General features: G+C 41.4%; 1 protein-coding gene across 5 annotated transcripts in view; it reads right to left on the bottom strand.

The window, feature by feature from the left end:
* ENOX1 (ecto-NOX disulfide-thiol exchanger 1) overlaps positions 1 to 20,132 on the bottom strand; it is a 552,986-nt gene that overhangs the window by 315,245 nt on the left and 217,609 nt on the right. The window lies entirely within an intron of this gene.

Raw genomic sequence — 20,132 nt, 5'->3', positions numbered from 1 at the left:
TCTGTTTTACGACTCCATCACGGACTCTGGGTCCTCAGTACGTGGAGATTCTAAGGAAACATAGGAGGAGGGTATGGAACCATCCACTGGGTCCTCTTCCCACTTCCCGTTGGGCCCAGGACACAGGCTTGTGTCCTCAAGACTCAGCCTCGTAGTGTCGCTGCAACCAGTGGATTGTACTCTTGTCACCGCGATGACACCCTTCATCTATGGCCTCACTCCTAAATATCACCTTGTTCCTCTTCCAGGGTCAGAGAGTGATTTCTTTGGACAGATTCTTGGCATTTTTTGGGGGTAATGTTTTTGTCTTCTTTCTCTTGCAGAACAGAAGGGGGACAAAAAAAAAACATAGAGGAAAAGATAGAACTAAAAAACCTGTTCCCTACCTCATGCCCTAACTCCTAAAGGGTAAAGACAAAGGTGCCATTGCCAAGGATGGTCCATGCATCTAAGGTAGATCTTCTCACAGATACTGAAGGTGATGCTGTTGTAATATTCACAGATGGTGACGGTAGGAATGGGTGCCGCTCAAGCCGAAGCCTTAGGTGGCCTTCTAAGGCCCGCCCTTCAAAAGTGGCAACAATGTTGTCCTCCAGAGACAATTTTGGTTGTGACAACGTGGGTTGGGGGCTGTCATTGGCATCTGGTGGCTAGAAGTTAGGGATGTTGCTCCACGCCCTCCAATGCACAGGTCGGCCCCCTCAACACCGTATTCTCTGGCCCCACATGTTGGAAACCCTGCCCCGGCATTAGCAAAACACACAGCTTTGGGGACCACGGATGTAAAGGGGAAGCCCACTGACATTACTCAATAGTTCATTCAACTATCTGTACTTTTGTGCCATTTTCCTTAGCCGAGGTATCTGATCCCCAGCTCTAATACTTATTAGCTGTGTGACCTCGAGCAATGAACTTAAACTCTGTACTTTATGTCTGAACGTGAAAAAAAACAATGCCTCCACACAACTGTTGTGAAGATTGCATCAGACGAGACAAACAAAACGCTTGGTGATAAATGTTAGCTGTCACTACCTTCACTATCATTATCATCAACAGCGTCACCACCATCATCATCACCGTCATCGTCATCAAACATCGAGTAACTACCAGGTGCCTGGCACCATGTTTGGACCGGAAGACACGTGAAAGAATAAAGCCTTGGAATCTATCGCTAAGGAGATCACAGACATCCAGCTGAGCAAAAATGCAATCAAAAGACCGATCTCAAAGTTCTGAAATCCTAAAGAGCTTTCCCCAAGCAAGAGGCACTCCTCTGCACCCTTCAACTGCTCCGAGAGACACGCCTTTTCACTTGGTCTTAGCCAAAAGGACGAGAAAGTGACCAGACGCACTTTTCATTCTCCGCTAGCCCCAGAGGAAGTCCTGCTTGTTCTGAGCGGGGTTTCTCATGTTCTGCTTCTCTGCTACCTCTCCCTCCCATCAGAACCCTGGATTCTCTGGTTCGGGACCTCAGGTGTTCTGTGGTAAAAAGTTGTGCTCACAACAAAGACCTAGTAGCACACAAGGAGAACGGCTTCCCACGGGCCTCAAAAAGAGGGCAGGCTGACAGGGTCACCATGTTCAAAATTCAGAGGCCAGGAGCACCTGGGTGGCTCAGTGGGTTAAGCGTCTGACTTTGGCTCAGGTCATGATCTCATGATTCGTGAGTTTGAGCCCCGTGTCGGGCTCTGTGCTAACAGCTCGGAGCCTGGAGCCCGTTTCAGAGTCTGTGTCTCCCTCTCTCTCTGCCCCTCCCTTGCTCATGCTCTTTCTCTCTGTCTCTGTCTCTCCTCTCTCTCAAAAAAATAAACATGAAAAAAAAATTCAGGGGTCAGTGTTTCAGCCCAGGGGGAGCACGTGGTCAGCGGGCACCATCAGCATGCACTGGCTCCCTGTGGCATTTGGAGCATGGGTCAGCCAGAAAATATTCATTGCGCAGAAATGAGCATCTTTTAAGGAAAAAACTTCCCCCATTAAAAAAGGTTTCATAATTTATTTTCCTTATTGTATCAAGTGACTTGTGCTTATCCCTCTTATATCACCTGATACAGCTCTGCTCCTTGCTCTGTGCAAGAAAGTTCTAATTTGCACATGCACATTATAATGTGTAACTGTACAAGTGACTGCAGTGTCACATTCACTAGAATAATGACCTGTAACATAAATAAATGGGGGTTGTAAGGAGGGCACATGCCTTACGAGAATATCCTTTAAGCTCTGCAGTTCAGGAATGAACTTCTGTCTTGCACTGTTCTACACATTCAGCAGCAGGAAAATTACTTGAAAGGTAAAAGCCCCATTTAGATGCTGTATATTTTTTTGTTGATTCGGATTAAACCTCGATGATTATTTTTAAGTTAATGTGAAACACTGTGGAAAAATGAATCATGTTCTTTAATTGCCATAATGCTGTATCATTGACTTACACTAGAAATGATTGGTGATTCTGGTTTGGGGTACGTCCTAAACAAGCCAATTAGTACACAGATTAACCTCCGTAATCACTCTCTAGCCAATTGCTTTCCATAATTTTTTTTTTCATAAAATTTGTTTGCGCTCATGTTTCTTAATGCGGCAGGTAACTAGTCTTGCGTTTTGGGAATTTGGTTTTCTAGCATAAAAAAAGTTTACAGTATATCCTTTGGAGAAATTTATTGTGAGTTACTTGCACATAATACTAAAATCCTCTATTTTGTTAAAAGGCTTCAGACCCTAAGAGGATACAAGATGGCTGGTTTTCGGACTATTAGTAAGCTGAAAGTTTCACTTAAAAAAAAAAACAACCCTGTATGGTTCCAACTCTCTAAACCCTTCTTTAAGAAAAATACACATTCCAAATCAGAATGATAAAGGAGGGAGAGAAGTGTCTTCATGGCAGCCTTCCTCCTTCAAAATATATCATCACCTTCCGTAACATCTATTATTCTGGTCACTCACAATCTTATATGTTCAGGAAGGAATATTTTTTAAGCTCTAATTGCAAAAAGTGCTAAGGTGTTCTCTCTCCTGTTGGAACAGTCCTAGGAGCACATTTCTTTATGTCCCAATCTGAGCTGAAGTCCTGTATGCCCTCGGGCATCAGGTGTATCTGTTATCTCTGGAGGACGGAGGGGTGGATTCTCTTTGAACTAGCCTACATGAGGGACCAAGGGGCCTCCTGGGATAAAAATGGAAGGTAAAGCAGTGACAAAAAAACCCTATCTTCTGCTAGGACAAGGGACCGTGATACAAGAAAAATAGAAGTGATGCTAAGAACAACCAAAAGTCTACTCTTTGAATATGGAGAGACTGCTCCAGCAGGCACACAGAGGCCCTAGGTAGAGAAACTGCAATCGATGTAACACTAAAGAATAGGAGTGGTTTATCTGAAATCTCAGTAGGGTACTAGAAAATATTAACGGCATTCGTTTATCACCATTTCTCAATTTATGACACTCACTCCTGGGCTGCACCCAATTACCACAATTGCCAGGATGGATATAGGTTTCCCCCCCTACACGCAAGTACAGCATTCCCATGATAACTTTCCTGAGCCAAAATGGTGCAAAGCAAAGAAGCATTCACCATTAATATACATGGAAAAAATTGTAGGCATTCCCAGACCCAAAGAATCATCTCTCTTACGCTTTTCTGACACCTTAGGTCACATCTTGCTAACAGATGCACAAAAGAAGTCGAGATAAAGCACAGGTGCTCACAGAACTTGACGCTCTGGCAGCTTGATGCTGAGATGCTGAGTGTAGCTCCCAGGGAGGGAGTTTGGCGGGGGCCCCTCCGCTTGGGGTGCCCGCTGCCTCTATAAGGCCTCACTGCAGAGCAAGTGCTGAAAGCTATTTTCACTATCTTTTTACGTAAAGGCAGGAATCCTCTTTGGATGTGTTTGTTGGTCGGTTGGTTGGTTTCAGTTAAGGAAAACAGGTACTAATGCAGTTCTTTCCCAAAAGTGAAGTGGCGTGATGTGAACTTAGGAAAAGCAGGGGATGCCTTTGCAGCCCTGGATGTGAGGCTCTGTCGGCCTTGGATGGGTGTCAGTAGAACTCCCAGTTACCAACGACACAGGGACCCCGCGTGGAGTCGCAGGGACTAGAAACTTCCCCCAGGATGAAGGAGGAATGAATTGTTGGCGATTTCAGCAGTAATCAAGAGGACGCCCTCACACATGCATGTGAGACACTCACCGAGACTCCAAAGCTATTTGGGAGGAATCTGGGAGAGCTGGCTGGAGCCAAAGAGATGCTGTTCTGTAACTGTTGCTGTGACTCGTGTTTATTCCCAGGGTGGAGCAGCTTGGGAAATAACAGGAAATGTGCAGAAGTAATAATGATGACTGCGATAGTAGCTACTTTATTTTCTATGCCGTCATCGGCTTTGTTTCTGTGAAATACAACTGTATCAAAATATTCCAGCAGAAATTAATAAGTTTTCACGTGAAATTATGAACACCCTCATGATGCAACACTGTGATATCCAAAAGTAGTGAACCAGGTAGAGGAAACTGCTGAAAATCCATGTTTCCTCTACCTGATCGTGATGATAAACCACAGACCAAAAACATTGCTGGGTTTATCACCCAAGGAGTAGAAGAACTAACTTATTAGCCTCTGTCTCCCAATCATACGATAGCCCTGCCTCTAAATGAATGTGTCTTTCCTGCGCTCTGGATCCAGGCTCCCTAGACCTATGACAGCTACCCATCTCTCAGCATTAGCTGATTTCCTTCAGCTTGCCCTAGGGCGTGATCTTGACCTGTCCTTCTAGACCTGGCCCTCCTTGCCAATTCCACATTCCTGCTGATGCTGATACACTCTTGCTTAAGAGAATGCGTAACTTAAAATCGTATCGATACATTTAATCTAATCTTATCATCTTTATAGGCATCCTGTGTGGTTTCAAAAATAAACAAGGTATTTTCTTCATTGTTCCTTTATTTCATCAAAAAATGTTTTTGACAAAACCATAGAGAAGAAGAGCAACTAAATGTGGAGAATGGCACAGCACAGGTTAGAATGAGGCCAGAATGACCCCTGACAGGACAGGAGCTTCAATTATAGATTTGGGGTGCATGTACATAAACTATCCTGTAGATTTTGGGGTGCCTATCCTTTTTGGATTAAGAAAACTTCCTTTTCTTCCTGATATGCTAAGAATTATTATCATGAACTGATGTCGAATTTTAGTAAATACTATATCAGTATGTAATAAAGTAATCATATGATTTTTCTCCTTTTATATAGTGTAGAAAATTACATTTAAGCAATCTTGTGTCTCTGGGTTAAAATCAATTTGCTCATGTACTAATTTTTTTATATATTAATCGACTGCTTGCTAATGTTTTCTTCAGAAATTTTACACTTTAATTAAAGTTGTTGATAATATCCTCTTATTATATTTTCAGTGTCTGCAAGGAACTATAATGATATCCCCTTTTATCACTCCCAATGCCTGGCTATTTAATATTTTTTCTTGTTTGAGCTTGCCAATTTTATTTTTTATTTATTTTTTAAATGCTTATTTATTTTGAGAGAGAGAGAGAGAGAGAGAGAGAGAGCGAGCAGGGAAGGGGCAGAGAAAGAGGAAGAGAGACAGAATGTAGGGCTCGAACCCAATGAACCTTAAGATCATAACCTGAGCCAAAACAGAGTCAGACACTTAACTGACTGAGCCACCCAGGTGTCCCATGAGCTTGTCAATTTCAATAGACTTTTCAAAGAACAAAATTTTGACTTTGATGATGGTCTCTGCTATGTATTTGTTTTTCGTTTTTAAATTTGCATTATTTTCTGCTCTTCTCTTTGTTTTTTCTTCCTTCTATATTCTTTCAGTGTATTTTTCCTTCTTTTTTAGAAATTTTTGAGATGGATGTTCAGTTCATTAATTTTCCGTTTTAACATGCATTTTAAGGCTATAAATTTCCCTCAGAGATGGCTTTAGCTGCATCTGAATTTCATTACCATTCAGATAAAAATATATTCCAATTGCCATTATGTTCTTTTTTGACCCTGTATTTATTTGGAAGAATATTTCTTAATTTTTAAATACAGGACTATTCAAGATTTTACTATTGTTCTCCAGATTGTTGCTGCTGATTTGTAGCTTAAATGAATAGTGATCAACTTTTAATTCTCTGTAAAATTTTAACCTTTTCAAATATTTTCAGACTGCATATTTGATTCAGCATGTGGTCACTTTTTTAAAAATATGTTTCTTACATGCTAGGCAAAAATGGTTTTCTGTGCTTGTTTTGTGCTCAAAGCTTTTTATGTTTCCATAAGTAAAGTTTGTCACCGTATGGTTTAAACTTTACTAATCTTACTTTTTTGTCTGTTCTCCCAACTTACTGAAAGAGATATATCATAATCTCTTACTATTTATTATTCTATTTCTTCTCTTAGTATTGCTAATTTTTAAAAACTGGGGCACATGATTAAATGTCTAAACTTTGGGGATTATTATAACTTCCAGGTGAATTAATTTTTACCATTATAAAATATCCTCATTATATCTGGTAAAGTTTTCTGCTTTAAAAAGTCTTCTTAGTATTAGCATAACAATTACTGATTTTGGGGGGTGGAGGGCAAGGGGAGATATTGGTATTTTTGCATTTTATGTTTTTTTTCCACCTTTTTACTTGCAATATTTTACATTCCTTTTTTTTTAAGGTTTATTCATTTTTGAGAGACAGAGAGAGAGAGAGACTGAGTGTGAGTGGGGGAAGGGTAAGGATAGAGGGAGACACAGAATCTTAAGCAGGCTCCAGGCTCTGATCTGTCAGCCCAGAGCCTAATGCGGGGCTCGAACTCATGGCCTGCGAGATCATGACCTGAGCAAAAGTCGGACACTTAACCGACTGAGCCACCAAGGTGCCCCAACCTTTCACGTTCTTAGATACTAAATATATTTCCTAGAAACAGCATTAAGTGAGCTTTATCCAATCTGATATTCTTTGTCCTTTAATTAGAGCATTATGTCTTTTTACGATTAATACCATAGCTAATATATTCAAATCTAAGTCTGCTACTCTACCATGTACTTAGCTTTTCCAAACATCAATATCAACTTCAAGCATGGGTCTTATTAAGAATTAAACAAAATTTAAATGAGAAGACTTGTTCAAGTGCTTTGAAGATTACAATATCCTAAACCAAACTCAGTATTACTAAATATTCTTCCACTGAAAATTCTACCCAAAAAACCGATGCAGGCTCTTGAAAAGCTGTTTCAGAGAAATTTAAAAAATACATCAAGTGATGGCAGCATCATAAGAATATTCTCACAGCCTTATGACATGATTCCTTTAGAAGAAACAAAGCTTGGGGAGGTATATGGGAAGGCTCCAAGGAGAAGAGGGGCTCAGTGAGTTCAGGGATGGAAAGGAGGCCAGTATGGGAAGAAGGGGCAACTACTGACGGGGACATAGCTAGATCCTGTAGAGCTTCATGGGGTTATTGTCAGTGTTAGAAATACACTTCCCACTATGCAGGACAATGTGGTATGATTTGTGCTTTTAATAGTTTACTTGGGCTCTTACTGAATAGAGAAGGCAAGAATGGGAGGGGGGTGGAGGATAAAGTAGCCATTTCAGAAAGTCCCCTTTGTTGTTGTTGTTGTTGTTTAATATTTTTTTTTTTATTTTTTATTTTGGAGGGGGGGTAGTTATTAGGTTTAGGTAACCAATTAGGTAACCAATTTAGGTAACCAATTATTAGGTAACCAATTCAAGTTAGTTAACATATAGTGGAATATTGGTTTCAGGAATAGTATTTAGTGATTCATCACTTACACATATGCCTCCAGTCAGGAAGTCTCCTAAAGACATCCCCGCTCTCCACAAAATGAGGTGGTGCCTTTAACTTGAGAAGAAGCAGGTGGGCTTGAGGGATCTCTAAGGGGAGAATCAAAAGGACATAATAATGGCTCATGTGAGGAGTGAGGGAGAGGGTGGTGTTATGGAGGACGTCAGGGTTCTGGCTGAAGCAACACGTAAATAACAAGTGTTTGTAGTGAATTTGTATCTACAATGAAGTCTAATACCTACAGACCAGTTATCGCATCTACTGCTCATTATCTTCTTTTCATTATCTCACTTCCATGATTTCCTAAACTTTAAAAATTTCAAGCTTGTGTTCCACAAACCCCAATCTCTCTGTAAGATTTGCCCTTTGCGGCTTTTGTGCTGAAAATGATTCCAAATAAAACCGAACAGTTCACCCCATGTTATACCATATTACTCTTCTCACAAAAGACACTGTAAAGTTTGGGCGAACACTCTTAGTGGTTGAAATCATGTCAACACTAACTCCAAAAAATACTACTACTAAGAATAAAACACAAATTTGATTGCATTTTTTCATGAGAAAACAAAATATTCCAAAACAATTCTGATGAAAGACCATTTGTTTTTCCTCAACCCAAAACTTCAGTACCACCACTTTCAAAAGAGGCATTTCCGTTAGAAAAAACCATTATGTTTATAATTGAAATGATAGCCCTCAAATCATTCATTGGACCTACATTTCATTTAGGTTTCCAGGTTTTGAACTTTGTCTAAAATAAAAAGGTAAGTTCCTAGTGGAATCGTAAGATTGTTGAGTGACAAAGTTTTTCTTCTTTCTCTCGTCACAAAAGTTATGTTGACAAGCCGTCGAAAATTAGGAATGTTTTCTGATCATCAGAGAAGCTTCATTTACTGGGGAAAAAAATCCCCGCAGCTATCATGATCTGCAAAGCACCAATGGCAGATGAGACGCTTCCCCATCTGCAGAAAGGAAGGCGTACAGATACCAGTGGTCCATAGTGTTTGAGGCACAGGTCTGTGCGGAGGGAGACAGGAGGGTCACCTGTGTTGTACGCGGGAATGTAGAACAAGGAAGAGGTGAAAGGGGGTGAAGGGTGTCAATGTTTCTATTTTTGCCAGGGATGATTCTCTTGGGGTTAAAGGATAAAGAGAGAAGAAGAAATAAAATTGAGGGATTAGATAGAGCCGTGTTTTTCAAACGTCATGCTGTGAGCCATCAGTGAGTGGATCAGGACCAGAATTTGTTTTATTAGCTAGAAAAGAAAACACCAGAGCATATCATATATAATAGAGGTAATATTTCGTTAGACACTGTTTCTCATATATATGTGAGTATGTATTGTGAGAATATGTAAATATGTGTATATTGATTTGTCATCTATACTTTTTACTACAAACCGTCGAGTTAAATACGTATTCAGTGAGTCACTGAGCCACACTATTTAAGGTTCCTTGCCCCCTCCTTCTGATAAAAAAGGACATGTTAAAGATTTGTTCATGTTTTACTTGGGCTTCACACCTTCAAAAGAAAACATGATGTTTTCCTTTTGTTTCTGTTTCCAGTAATGGAACAAAGATGAAAACCTTCCTTCCAACTTTTCAGAAATTATCTCTTATTTGTCTCATTCAATGTTATATGTTGATTCTCTGTTAAATAGTTCTCAAATCCCTCAGTCACACTGGATCACTGAGCTTTGAAAGATTATAAAGATCATCTCTCTCCTTTGCTTATCTCTTTTGTAGATGGGTCTTAAAAGCTGGCATATGAGCTGGCTTTATTTAAAAATACATTCCCATCGAAATTATTTTCCTACTGAAAGAAAAAAAAAGGAATGAATCAGACTCACTTCCTTACTGTATAAATTTGGAAAGTTATTCATCTTCTCTCAGCCTTAGTTTCTTTGGCTGTAAATTAAAGTTAATACTATCTCCTTAGCCAGATTGTTGCAAGGAGTGGAGAGGATTCGTGCAAAGTGCCTGACAAAAGTTAGGCATTCAATAAATGACTATTTTGAATTATAATAAAATGAGAACCAAGCACACAACTGTTTATCCTTCTCATATATAAGCAGGCATCTTGTTCTCTGCCTTCCTGAAGAGTGTACTTCATCTCTTTTCATCCCCTCAGTGCGACACATGACCACACACACACATACACACACACACACACACACACACACACACACGGGAGATGCTTGATAAAAGTTGGCAGAATTGAATTCAGGAAAGGTGCTGTTGTGTTTTCTTGATAAGAGAGTATACTTATTGCCAAAATGATTATAAGAGCCAATCTTTATGCCCATATTAACTTGATTTTTTTTTTTTTTTGGACTGGGAGGGCAGTCTCAATAGGAAACACCCAACTCCCAAAAGGTCCAACTACAAAGGGAACCAAGTCAAGTTTCATCAGGTAGGTTTCATCTTCCCTGACAAGAATTTAAACGCATCTCTGCACTCTGGGAAGAAGCCAGTAATTGAAAGCCCCTGCCAGTCAAGACAAGCAGAGCACCTAGACTGAGAAGAGTGGGAGATTTTTGCTTATCTTCAAAAGGTAAGAGCGAGCTGATAAGATACGGAACAGTCATTATGCTCGGAAACAAGCCTACAAAGAACCATATTAAGTAGAGAACAGTCCTTATTTTCCTTTCAAAACTTCCTTTCTTCTGATCCCATCTATATAAACACACCTCACACCCCTAAAGCTGCAACACTGTTCTGTGCTTTAAATCCTTAGCCCCCTGGAGGCGACAGGGCACCTCTGTGCACCTGCCCAGCTGATCTCACCAGTGGCCCAGTCACTCATGACCACAGAGCTGTGCCTGAGAGGGTAGGGGTGCATGTTGTTCCCCGGCATTTCTTTGCCATCTCAAAGGAATTCCCGATGCCATTAAAACCAAATGTCTATGCCTCTGAAGGAAACAGGTCATATATGTTTCACTAATGGGACAGTCATCTCTAAAAAACCCCTCAGTGTATAAAGCTACTGAGTTCTCCCATCCTACCATTTTCAAAGTAACAATGAAAATGCAATTCTTATACATCTAGCCTTTCCAGCTGACCCCAGGGTGGCATTCGCGGTCTATTCGCCATTAAATTGCCTCACAAAAGTCATCTTCTTGTCAAGTTTGTTTCTTCTCTTACATACATGAATAAGAGGCCCCAGGGAGGAAGGATATTAGGGTGCAGAGGGATGAAATGGAATCCTGTGGAAGGCCTCTGTCAGTGGCCTGGTCCGTGGGCCCCAAGTCACTGTGAAAGGGCCCCCTGGGAATGACAAGCTTTCCCCAAACCTGCCTCTCTTCCTGCCAGGTGGCATGGCCACACATTTCATAAAGCAAATCAAAAGGTGACACGTGGAGAAATGGCAAGAAACTTTCAAAGACTTGTTGCTTTTCAAAACCTGACCCATGTGCTGTGTAACCATGTGCAAGTGCCCTGGGGGTGGGGAGAGGGTGAGCCCTGTTTGTGTCTGAAACTTGCTTCAGGAGAAGGTGCCTTCCCCCAGGCAAGTAACACACATCTCACTGTTGGCATCTACTGTCCTCTCCCCTCCTTTACACAATACAACCGTCCATCTTGTCTGAGCAACTGATTCCTCTGATAGCTGCAGGGTGGAGGGAGGGGGAGGGGGTACTATTTCAGTTGGCTGAAATTCTCCCCACAATAGCAAGGGGCAATGGAGCTTTTTATGTTTGATCCATATATAACAATGGATCCGAATTCGAACAGGTCTAGAAAACTCAAATGTTCATTGCTTGTTTGTTTAAGACTTTATTTTTTTAAGTAATCTCTACACTCACTGTGGGGCTTGAACCTACAACCCTGAGATCAAGAGTTGTATGCTCCACTAACTGAGCCGGCCAGGAGCCCCTCAAATGTTCACTGTTAACTGAGCCTCCAGATTCTGCCAGATGCTGTTTAAGTGCTGGGAATACAGTGGTGAACAAGGTCCCTCCCTAATGGAACATGTATTCTAGTAGGAAGAGACAGAAAATAGACAAGCTGGGGTGCCTGGGTGGCTCAGTCAGTTGAGTGGCCGATTCTTGATTTCGGCTCAGGCCATGATCTCACGGTTTGTGAGTCTGAGCCCCACATCGGGATCTGTGCTGACAGCGAGGAGCCTGCTTGAGATTCTCTCTCTCCCTCTCTCTCTGCTCCTCTACTGCTTGTGTTCTCTCTCTCTCTCCCTCTCTCTCTGCCCCTCCCCCAGGTGCACTATCTATCTCAAAATAAATAAACTTAAAAAAAATAGAATAGATAAGCTACAAAATAACATCAAATAGTCATAAGTGCTCTGAAGAAGGAAAATGTGGTCATTGCACAGAGTGGCTGGATATGGACTGGAGGCAATTGGGGGCAGGTTTAGAGAAGACCTCTTGGAGGAGCTGTCATGTAAACTAGAAGCTGAAGGATACAAAGTTGCTGCCAAGATCTGATTCTGGTCACGAGCATCCCAGACAGAAGATGCAAATGACCTGTGGTGGCTGTGGAGGAGAAGTCTGTGTATCCAGAGCCTGCTAACCAATGGGCAAGTGACATGAGCAGAGGTCACAGGACAGCAGGGCAAGATCCCACAGGGGCTCGTGGATGCTGGAAAGGAATTCCTATGTCACTTCTAGCAAAGGGAAACCACCGGAAGGGATCTAAACCAAAATAAACATCTGCTGCTTCTTCGCTGCGTGTCTCCAGCTCACCATCTTCTAAGGTTCCATGCCTTTCGGGCCTCTGCAGAATCAACAGCACAAAGATATATTCCCCGTACCCCCAATTTCTGCTTTATCATTATTGGTGACTCAATCAAGGCTGAACTTTGATGACAAATTGCTTACATTTAAATAAACCTATCGCTAAAAAAGAAAGACCTCTCACCTACCATTACATTCTCACTTACCATTCTCATACTTCACAATGACCTGAACAGTAAGAAACAGGAACCAGAAGATGGTGAACTATGCAAATGATCCTTCTCACAACATCCGGAAGACTGAATTGCCAAGTCCCATTATCAGATTGGGGTCCGTGGAAGTGAGTGCCTTCTGCAAAGCATCTCAGGCACGGATAATGTAAGCTGGGCTACACTGCTTTCCTTCCCATATGAGTTGTCAACATCTCCCTTTGGACCAATCAAGGATTATTGTCTCAACAAGGCATGCAAACTCATTGTTTGTTAAGCTGGCTCAGCCAACCATTAAATCATAGGAGAGGCAGGCCTGGCCCATTCTCTTGCCTAACACCTCAAGAACCCCGCCCTAGGTCCACATACCGCCTGGGGAGTAAGGCTCTTTAGTGAAGTCTGAATTTTGTTTCCAAGAGGAAAAATTTCTCTAAGACAGCCAACTACTTTTGTCAAGTTAATGTTCTTAAGTCTGTATCTGCTGTGGTTCCCTTAATGAAAACAAACCAGAGACAGAAGTAGGGAAATGAAATCGCTTCAAACAGCCTGAGAGTCCCTAGAAGAACACGTTAACTTAATTTGTACTGCCAGATAAACGACCAGATATGTGTACAAAGGAATCAAACTTTTAAAATATTCGCTAATGATGTGGGAAGATAAAAGTTACCTTTGATTGAAAAACGTAACTGATAAAGACATCAAAGAGGAAGATCTGAAAATGCACTTGCTAAATAATCAGCAGATAAGACAGATGCAGGAGTGGTTTTAGTTTGCTTTGGTTTGTTCGTAGGTGGAAAGGGGATGCTTTCATTTTGAAAAGACGGTGAGCAAACAACTCAGGAAATTTTACTATTTGAAGTGACTGGTTTAATAATAATGATCCGGTATTACAAACCCACGTCCTGCCTACATGCATCTGCGTATCTTCAGGTGACATATAACCTCTGGTGAGACTGGGTAAGAGATGATCTCCTCGGAGGCATATCTGGAAGCTGAGGATCTCTGGTGCTGAGATTGTAAACCCCAAAGGGGAGGGAGGTCTGAGACCCCACGTGCTGTCAGGCAAGGCAGGGACAGACCCAACATGGGTGTGCAGGATGGACCTCCCCCTGGGACCCAGGACACCATGTCCAGAAACCTAAGTCCTGCCCACAAAGATGGTGGCTAGAGAATAAAAATAAAACATTTTGCATGAAATTCGTGGCTTTCAATGCCTAAAATTTGGTTAAAGGCTTCTTTTCCTTCGAGTGTAATTGATATAAAATGCTGCTCTGAAATAAGATAATAGTTTTAGAATTGAGCTTAATTTTCTGATTATTTGAACATATTAGAAAGAGGAAGAATACGTTTCCCTTTCAGAGGAAACATACTTATTTGGAAACTGCCACAGTTTCTTTTTAAGTCAAAACTAACACAATTCCTTAAAAGCAAAAGAAAAACAATTATTTAAAACACCCAAAACACTTTATTAGAACTACTCAGGTCTCAAACGACAGAAACCCGACCCAACTCAAAGTAGCTTTAGCACAAAAGGGAATTTATTGGTACACTTCACTCAGAAGCCCAAGAGATAATGGATTCAGGTGTGGCTCAATCTAGGTGCTGAAGTTATATTATCAGAAACTTTCTCCATCTCTTAATTCTGCAACCCCCTGCATTGGCTTCATTTTTTAACTAGGTTATCTTCATTTGCCTGTTCATTTATTAAGCAGGTCTTTTAAAATATATTTTTATTTATTTTTTTTAAGTATGCCCCACGCTCCAAACCAAGGCTTGAACTCACAACCCTGAGATCAAGACCTGAGCTGAGATCAAGAGTCAGATGCTTAACTGACTAAGCCACGCAGGCATCCCAAGTAGGTTATCTTTCATAGAAGCAAAATCACTAGGAGAAGCTCCAGATTTATGTTACCAATCTAAATTAAAAAAGAAAACAGGAAAAAGAAACCCACCTTTTTCCACAAGTTCAACAAATGTTTTAGGATTGGGTCTCTCATGAGCCTAGCTTTGGTTCACAAACCATCTTTTTGGTCTGCAGGGAGGGAGGAACATTCTGAATGGTTGAGAAATCGGCCCAGGGGCTGACCCTCCCATCCTCTAGCTGGGGGATGATGGTGGCACCAGTTCAGTTTCACAGGTTCAAACAAGACCTGGTTCCCAAAGGAAAACTTAGGTGCTGCTAGCAGGAAAGGGATGTACGTTGCTATGTGAGACCAAGAGATATTTACTATATAATGTCTATGCTGCTCCCTCCATTGACTTCTTTCCTCTTTTCTTCAAAAGCCTCCCCAAACTGAGTTCAAATATTCCCTTCTGCAAAACACACTCTCCAAACTCCGATGAAATGTTCACTTTAAAATGGTTAATTAAAATGAAAACAAGATATCGAAAAGATATCTGCACCCCCACGTCCATTGCAGCACATTCAAATAGCTAAGATACGGAAACAACCAAAGTGTCCATCAATGAATAAATGGGACCAAGAAGATGTGATACACACACGCACGCACACACACACACATCACAATGGAATATTATTCGGCCATGAGAAAGAAGAAAATCCTGCTGTTTGTGACAACATGATGGCCCTTGAGAGCACTATGTTAAGCAAGCTAAGTCAGACAGAGAAGGACAAATACTGTATGGTATCATTTACGTATGTAATCTAAAAGAGCCAAGCTCATAAAATCAGCAAGTAGACTGGCATTTACCAGAGGCGGGGGAGGAGGTAGGAGAATTGGGGAGATGTTTAAGGGTACCAACTTGCAACTAGTTTATAAATAAGTCATGGACATCTAACGCACAGCATAGTGATTACGGTTGATAATACCATATTATAAACCTCACAGCTGCCAAGCTATTAGGTCTTAATTGTTCTCACCACATACAAAAAATAATTATGTGACGTGATAGCTAACACCATATAGTGGTCATCATATTACAATACAGAAATGTATCAAATGTACCCATTGTATACCTTATCCTTACAAAATGTCACGTGTCAATTATCTCAACAAAAACAAAGCAACAAAAACGCAAAACACACACATACAAACCAAAATGTCTCCTCAGACTCTTACCCTGTGGCTTAGGGGTCCTTTCTGGGCTCCCCACAGAGTCTGGTGCTTCCTACCATTGCTGAATTTACTACACTTTTTGAAACACTCTGTTTAAGTGTATTAAACGTAACAAATTCCCAAAAGGCTTTTTATACTTGTCACCAGGACAATCCTTGGCACAAAATGGTAAAAATTTATGCAATGAGACTGTTGTGGCCAGGGTGGTTCTTCTCTCTCATGGTTTATCCATCAGTCCACTGTAATATCGGTCACACCAAATTATTCTGAAATAACAATGAAACAGTCTCTAACAAAGCTTCCATCTGGAGTGTCTCTAGTTTGTAAACAGAAATTTGAAAATTCAATTAACTGAGCAATTCATTTTTACCTAGTCACTAAAGCCCAAACTTGGACAAGAATAGCAAAACGTGAACCACTAAAGTATTTTAAACTAATTCATTAGGAAGGGCTAGTCCCTATATATATATTCAATCCAAAATCTAGTAAAATGACTTTAATTCATCTCTAACTCCATTTATATTTTCAGTTCATACTCTGACTTCACAAAAGCAGAAATTTTGTGTTTCACTGTGATCACAGATACTTCCTGTAAAAACAGCCTAAGAAACAGCAATGCATGTTATTTTTAACATTACTTAAATTCATCATTACTCAAAATGTAACTGGCTAAGGAGATTCTAGAGGGTACTCCTCTGCATCATGCAAATGTATATGTGCTCTGAGCCTAATTCCTTTATGTTTCCTCCTCAGTACCTGATGAAAATGAATCCTGTCTCCCGTAACCCAGTTCAACACCTCAGACTTCAGAAACCATATGAGTCAAGTGGAACTCTCATGATCAAGGCCTTAAAGCTGTACTGAGGAGTGCCTGGGTGGCTCAGTCAGTTAAGCCTCCGACTTCAGCTCAGGTCATGATCTCACGGTTTGTGAGTTCGAGCCCCGCGTTGGGCTCTGGGCCGACAGCTCGGAGCCTGGACTCTGCTTGGGATTCTGTGTCTCCCTCTCTCTGTTCCTCCCAATCTCTCTCTCCCTCTCTCTCTGAAATAAATAAAGATTTAAAAAAAATTTTAAAAAAAGAAAGAAAGAAAAAAGCTGTACTGAATCCCACCTTCAGGTCCCGTTGGTCCAGGAAAGACAGCTACTACCAAGGCAGTAGGGGCAAGGGAAATGAAACTAACATGGACTGTGGAAAACATGGCACTGCGGATCTTACAGCACATGTGAAGTCCCACCATATGCAAGGTTAATACAACATGGCGTCTTCCTCTAGAGCACATTATTGGCAACCACTGGTCTCGTGCTGGAAGGACGATGGGCTGTGCAGGACTCCTCAAGAGATGTATGAACAGGCAAAGAACCACATCGGCTGTTCTTTATGGAAAATTAAGGGGCATTTGAAAGAGTAGTTTTGCTTACACATCTTTCTCATCTGGTACCTGGTTGCAGATGAGGTACGTCCAGTCCCTCGCTGAAATAAGATGTAATTCCAACGCTCAGAATCTCAGGCAACCATCACAAAAACTCTGAGAGTTAAATGATTACTGGCCAGTTTATATATGAAAAACATGGAGCTTCAGAGAGGTTGAGTAACTTTCCCATAATCCTGTGCTTTAAAAAATACAATCCTCTTTCTTTCAAAGATTCTAAGAGCTATATTCAGGATATATGCACTACCAAAAGAGATCCACTTTGTATTGTGTTAAAAAGAAAAAGTGTTCATCATTTTGGTCTGATGAAACTTTAGAGATATTACAACAGTAATTCAAATCACCATTTGGGGCTATTAAGGCCAGGGTTTCATATCACAAAATATGTCTCAAATTATTTAAAAGTTTAGATCGTAAACAACCCATATTTAGAGTAAATCCCTAGTGTAACTATGTTTGAGCCCAGCAACATCCTTCAAATACTCTAATAGCCCAAGAGACTTAAAAAACAAACAAACGAACAAACAAACAAACAAACACCAAACTGCAGGTAACTCTTAAAAAAGACAGATAAGGGGCACCTGGGTGGCGCAGTCGGTTAAGCGTACGACTTCAGCCAGGTCACGATCTCGCGGTCCGTGAGTTCGAGCCCCGCATCAGGCTCTGGGCGGATGGCTCGGAGCCTGGAGCCTGTTTCCGATTCTGTGTCTCCCTCTCTGTCTGCCCCTCCCCCGTTCATGCTCTGTCTCTCTCTGTCCCAAAAATAAATAAAAATGTTGAAAAAAAAAATTAAAAAAAAAAAAAAAAAAAAAAAAAGACAGATAACCTTGATGGGTACTGAGGAGGGCACCTTTTGGGATGAGCACTGGGTATTGTATGGAAACCAATCTGACAATAAATTTCATAGTAAAAAAAAAAAAAAGACAGACAACCTAAATTTAATTTCACTTGGCTCTCAAAAATAAAATAAAACTTGCAGATGCTGCCTCTTCAGGAAGTGCCTTCTCAGATCCTTCCTCTAAGCTGACATTTGCCCAAGGGGAGGCCTCAAAATGGACCAACTGAACCAAGTGTGGGGGCTCATTTATCTTCAAAAAATTACATGACATATTTCTGTTACAGGAAGCTACTGAACTTTTTAAGCTATAAAACTTCTTTATATACCACAAATTTTTTTTTTTTTTACCTTAAGAGGTACATTAAAATTTAGTCAAATTTGATGGTAATAAGGTTAACAAGCTGCCACAGCTGATGATCGCATTTGATAATGGGGCGTCGGCAGAGCGGAAGAACATTCGGTTTCCGAACACCATTTATTTATTTATAGAGTTAGTTATTTTAAAGTTTATTTACTTACTTAAAGAGAGAGTGTGCACACGCGAGCGAGCAGGGGAGGGGCAGAGAGAGGCAGAGAGAGACATTTCCAAGCAGGCTCCATACTAACGTGACGCAGGGCTCAATCTCAGGAACCGTGAGATCATGACCCGAGCTGAAATCAAGAGTCGGGCGCTTAACCCACGGAGCCACCCAGGCGCCCCTGAACACCATTTAAATTGTGTGCGATACCATAAGGGCACAATTACCCACGAGGCTGTTGTGGCCTCCCGGGGGCTTCCGTCCAGCTTTCTCCTTCCAGGGCTACGTTCACCAGAGCAGGAGAGGGTGGGCCCAGCACAACTGTGTATGGGCACCAAATTCACACAAGATAGGATTTCTTTTCACTTCATGGGTGTGCCGTAGTGCTTCGATTCTCTTCACGAAAGCATCTACCCCTCCCCCGCCCTCCACTCGCTCCTTCAGTTTAGAAAACATTGATTTTCTAAGGAGCTGGGCTTTCTTTTTAGTCTTTCTGTATTTGAATGTCCTGCTGTCCTGGTTTCTGCTTGATGTCTCGTATCTGAGCTGTCTGAACCTCTGCCGGGAGGGAGCAGGGGACCTTTAGCCCTGCCACCTTGAGAGGTGTATGACCTCATGCCAACCTTCTTTGAGAGCTCTAGCTCAGGAAAGAAAATGCTGAAGTATTTATTGGCAGCCTCAACCTCACCATGGGAGATGTCCTCTGATGCCATGAAAGGGGCTTGCCAGGGAGGCCGCATACCGGGTGCTTTTTTAAATTCCGAGAAGCCACAGAAACAGTCTCACCTCTGCTCTGGGAGGTAAACAGCACATCATAATATATTATTTATTAACCGAAAGGCTTTTAGCTAAAACATGCAGGCTTTCTACTGGATCCCCAGCACCTTCCTCCTTCCTCTCTCATTCCGTGTTATTTCCTCTCTTTTTTTTTGCTCATTTGTGCAGAATTTTAGAGTCAGAGGAGACCTGGAAGATTAAATAATTCCATTCTTCTGGCTGTACTTTCTCCTCCCCTTGATTCTCACTGCATCTCTAGGTCCCAGCCCGCTTCCCCTCATCGCTGAAACGCTGTCTACAGGGTAGGCATAGGGAGGATCAGGGCCACTGCTGGGTATGAACAGTAGAAGCAAGATGAGCCTGACACAAGGGTCTAGCCAATGTCATAATTTAAGGCCCAGGGCCAACACGCCAAAAAGATCTACCAGTCCTCATAGTCCTTTATCTGTCTTAACACATAAAGGTGAGACTAGGCGCTCAGCTTTCTGTTAAGGAATAAATAAGTCATTGTTTATCCAAATAAATGGCATATTCGAAGAAGATCACTTTCCTTTAAAATGGAGACACATCCATAGGAGAATTAAGGGAGGCCTCTGTCGGTCACTGACACCTTATTGTGAATTAGTTCAACCATATTACTTTTTTCTAATTTGGCCCGCCATAATAAGAGGGAATAAATGGGAGTTTATAGTGATACTAAGGAGGAGAAGGTAATTTTGGATCCTGGAATATTTTGTAGGTAGGCAGGTAGAGGGGTGAAGGTGGGGGTTGAGAGGTCCTAAAATGGGAATGCTGTGCAGTCA

The sequence above is a fragment of the Prionailurus viverrinus genome, chromosome A1 (genome assembly GCF_022837055.1).
Source record: "Prionailurus viverrinus isolate Anna chromosome A1, UM_Priviv_1.0, whole genome shotgun sequence".
Classification (NCBI taxonomy): domain Eukaryota; kingdom Metazoa; phylum Chordata; class Mammalia; order Carnivora; family Felidae; genus Prionailurus; species Prionailurus viverrinus.
This window is presented reverse-complemented; position numbering and strand designations above follow the sequence as displayed.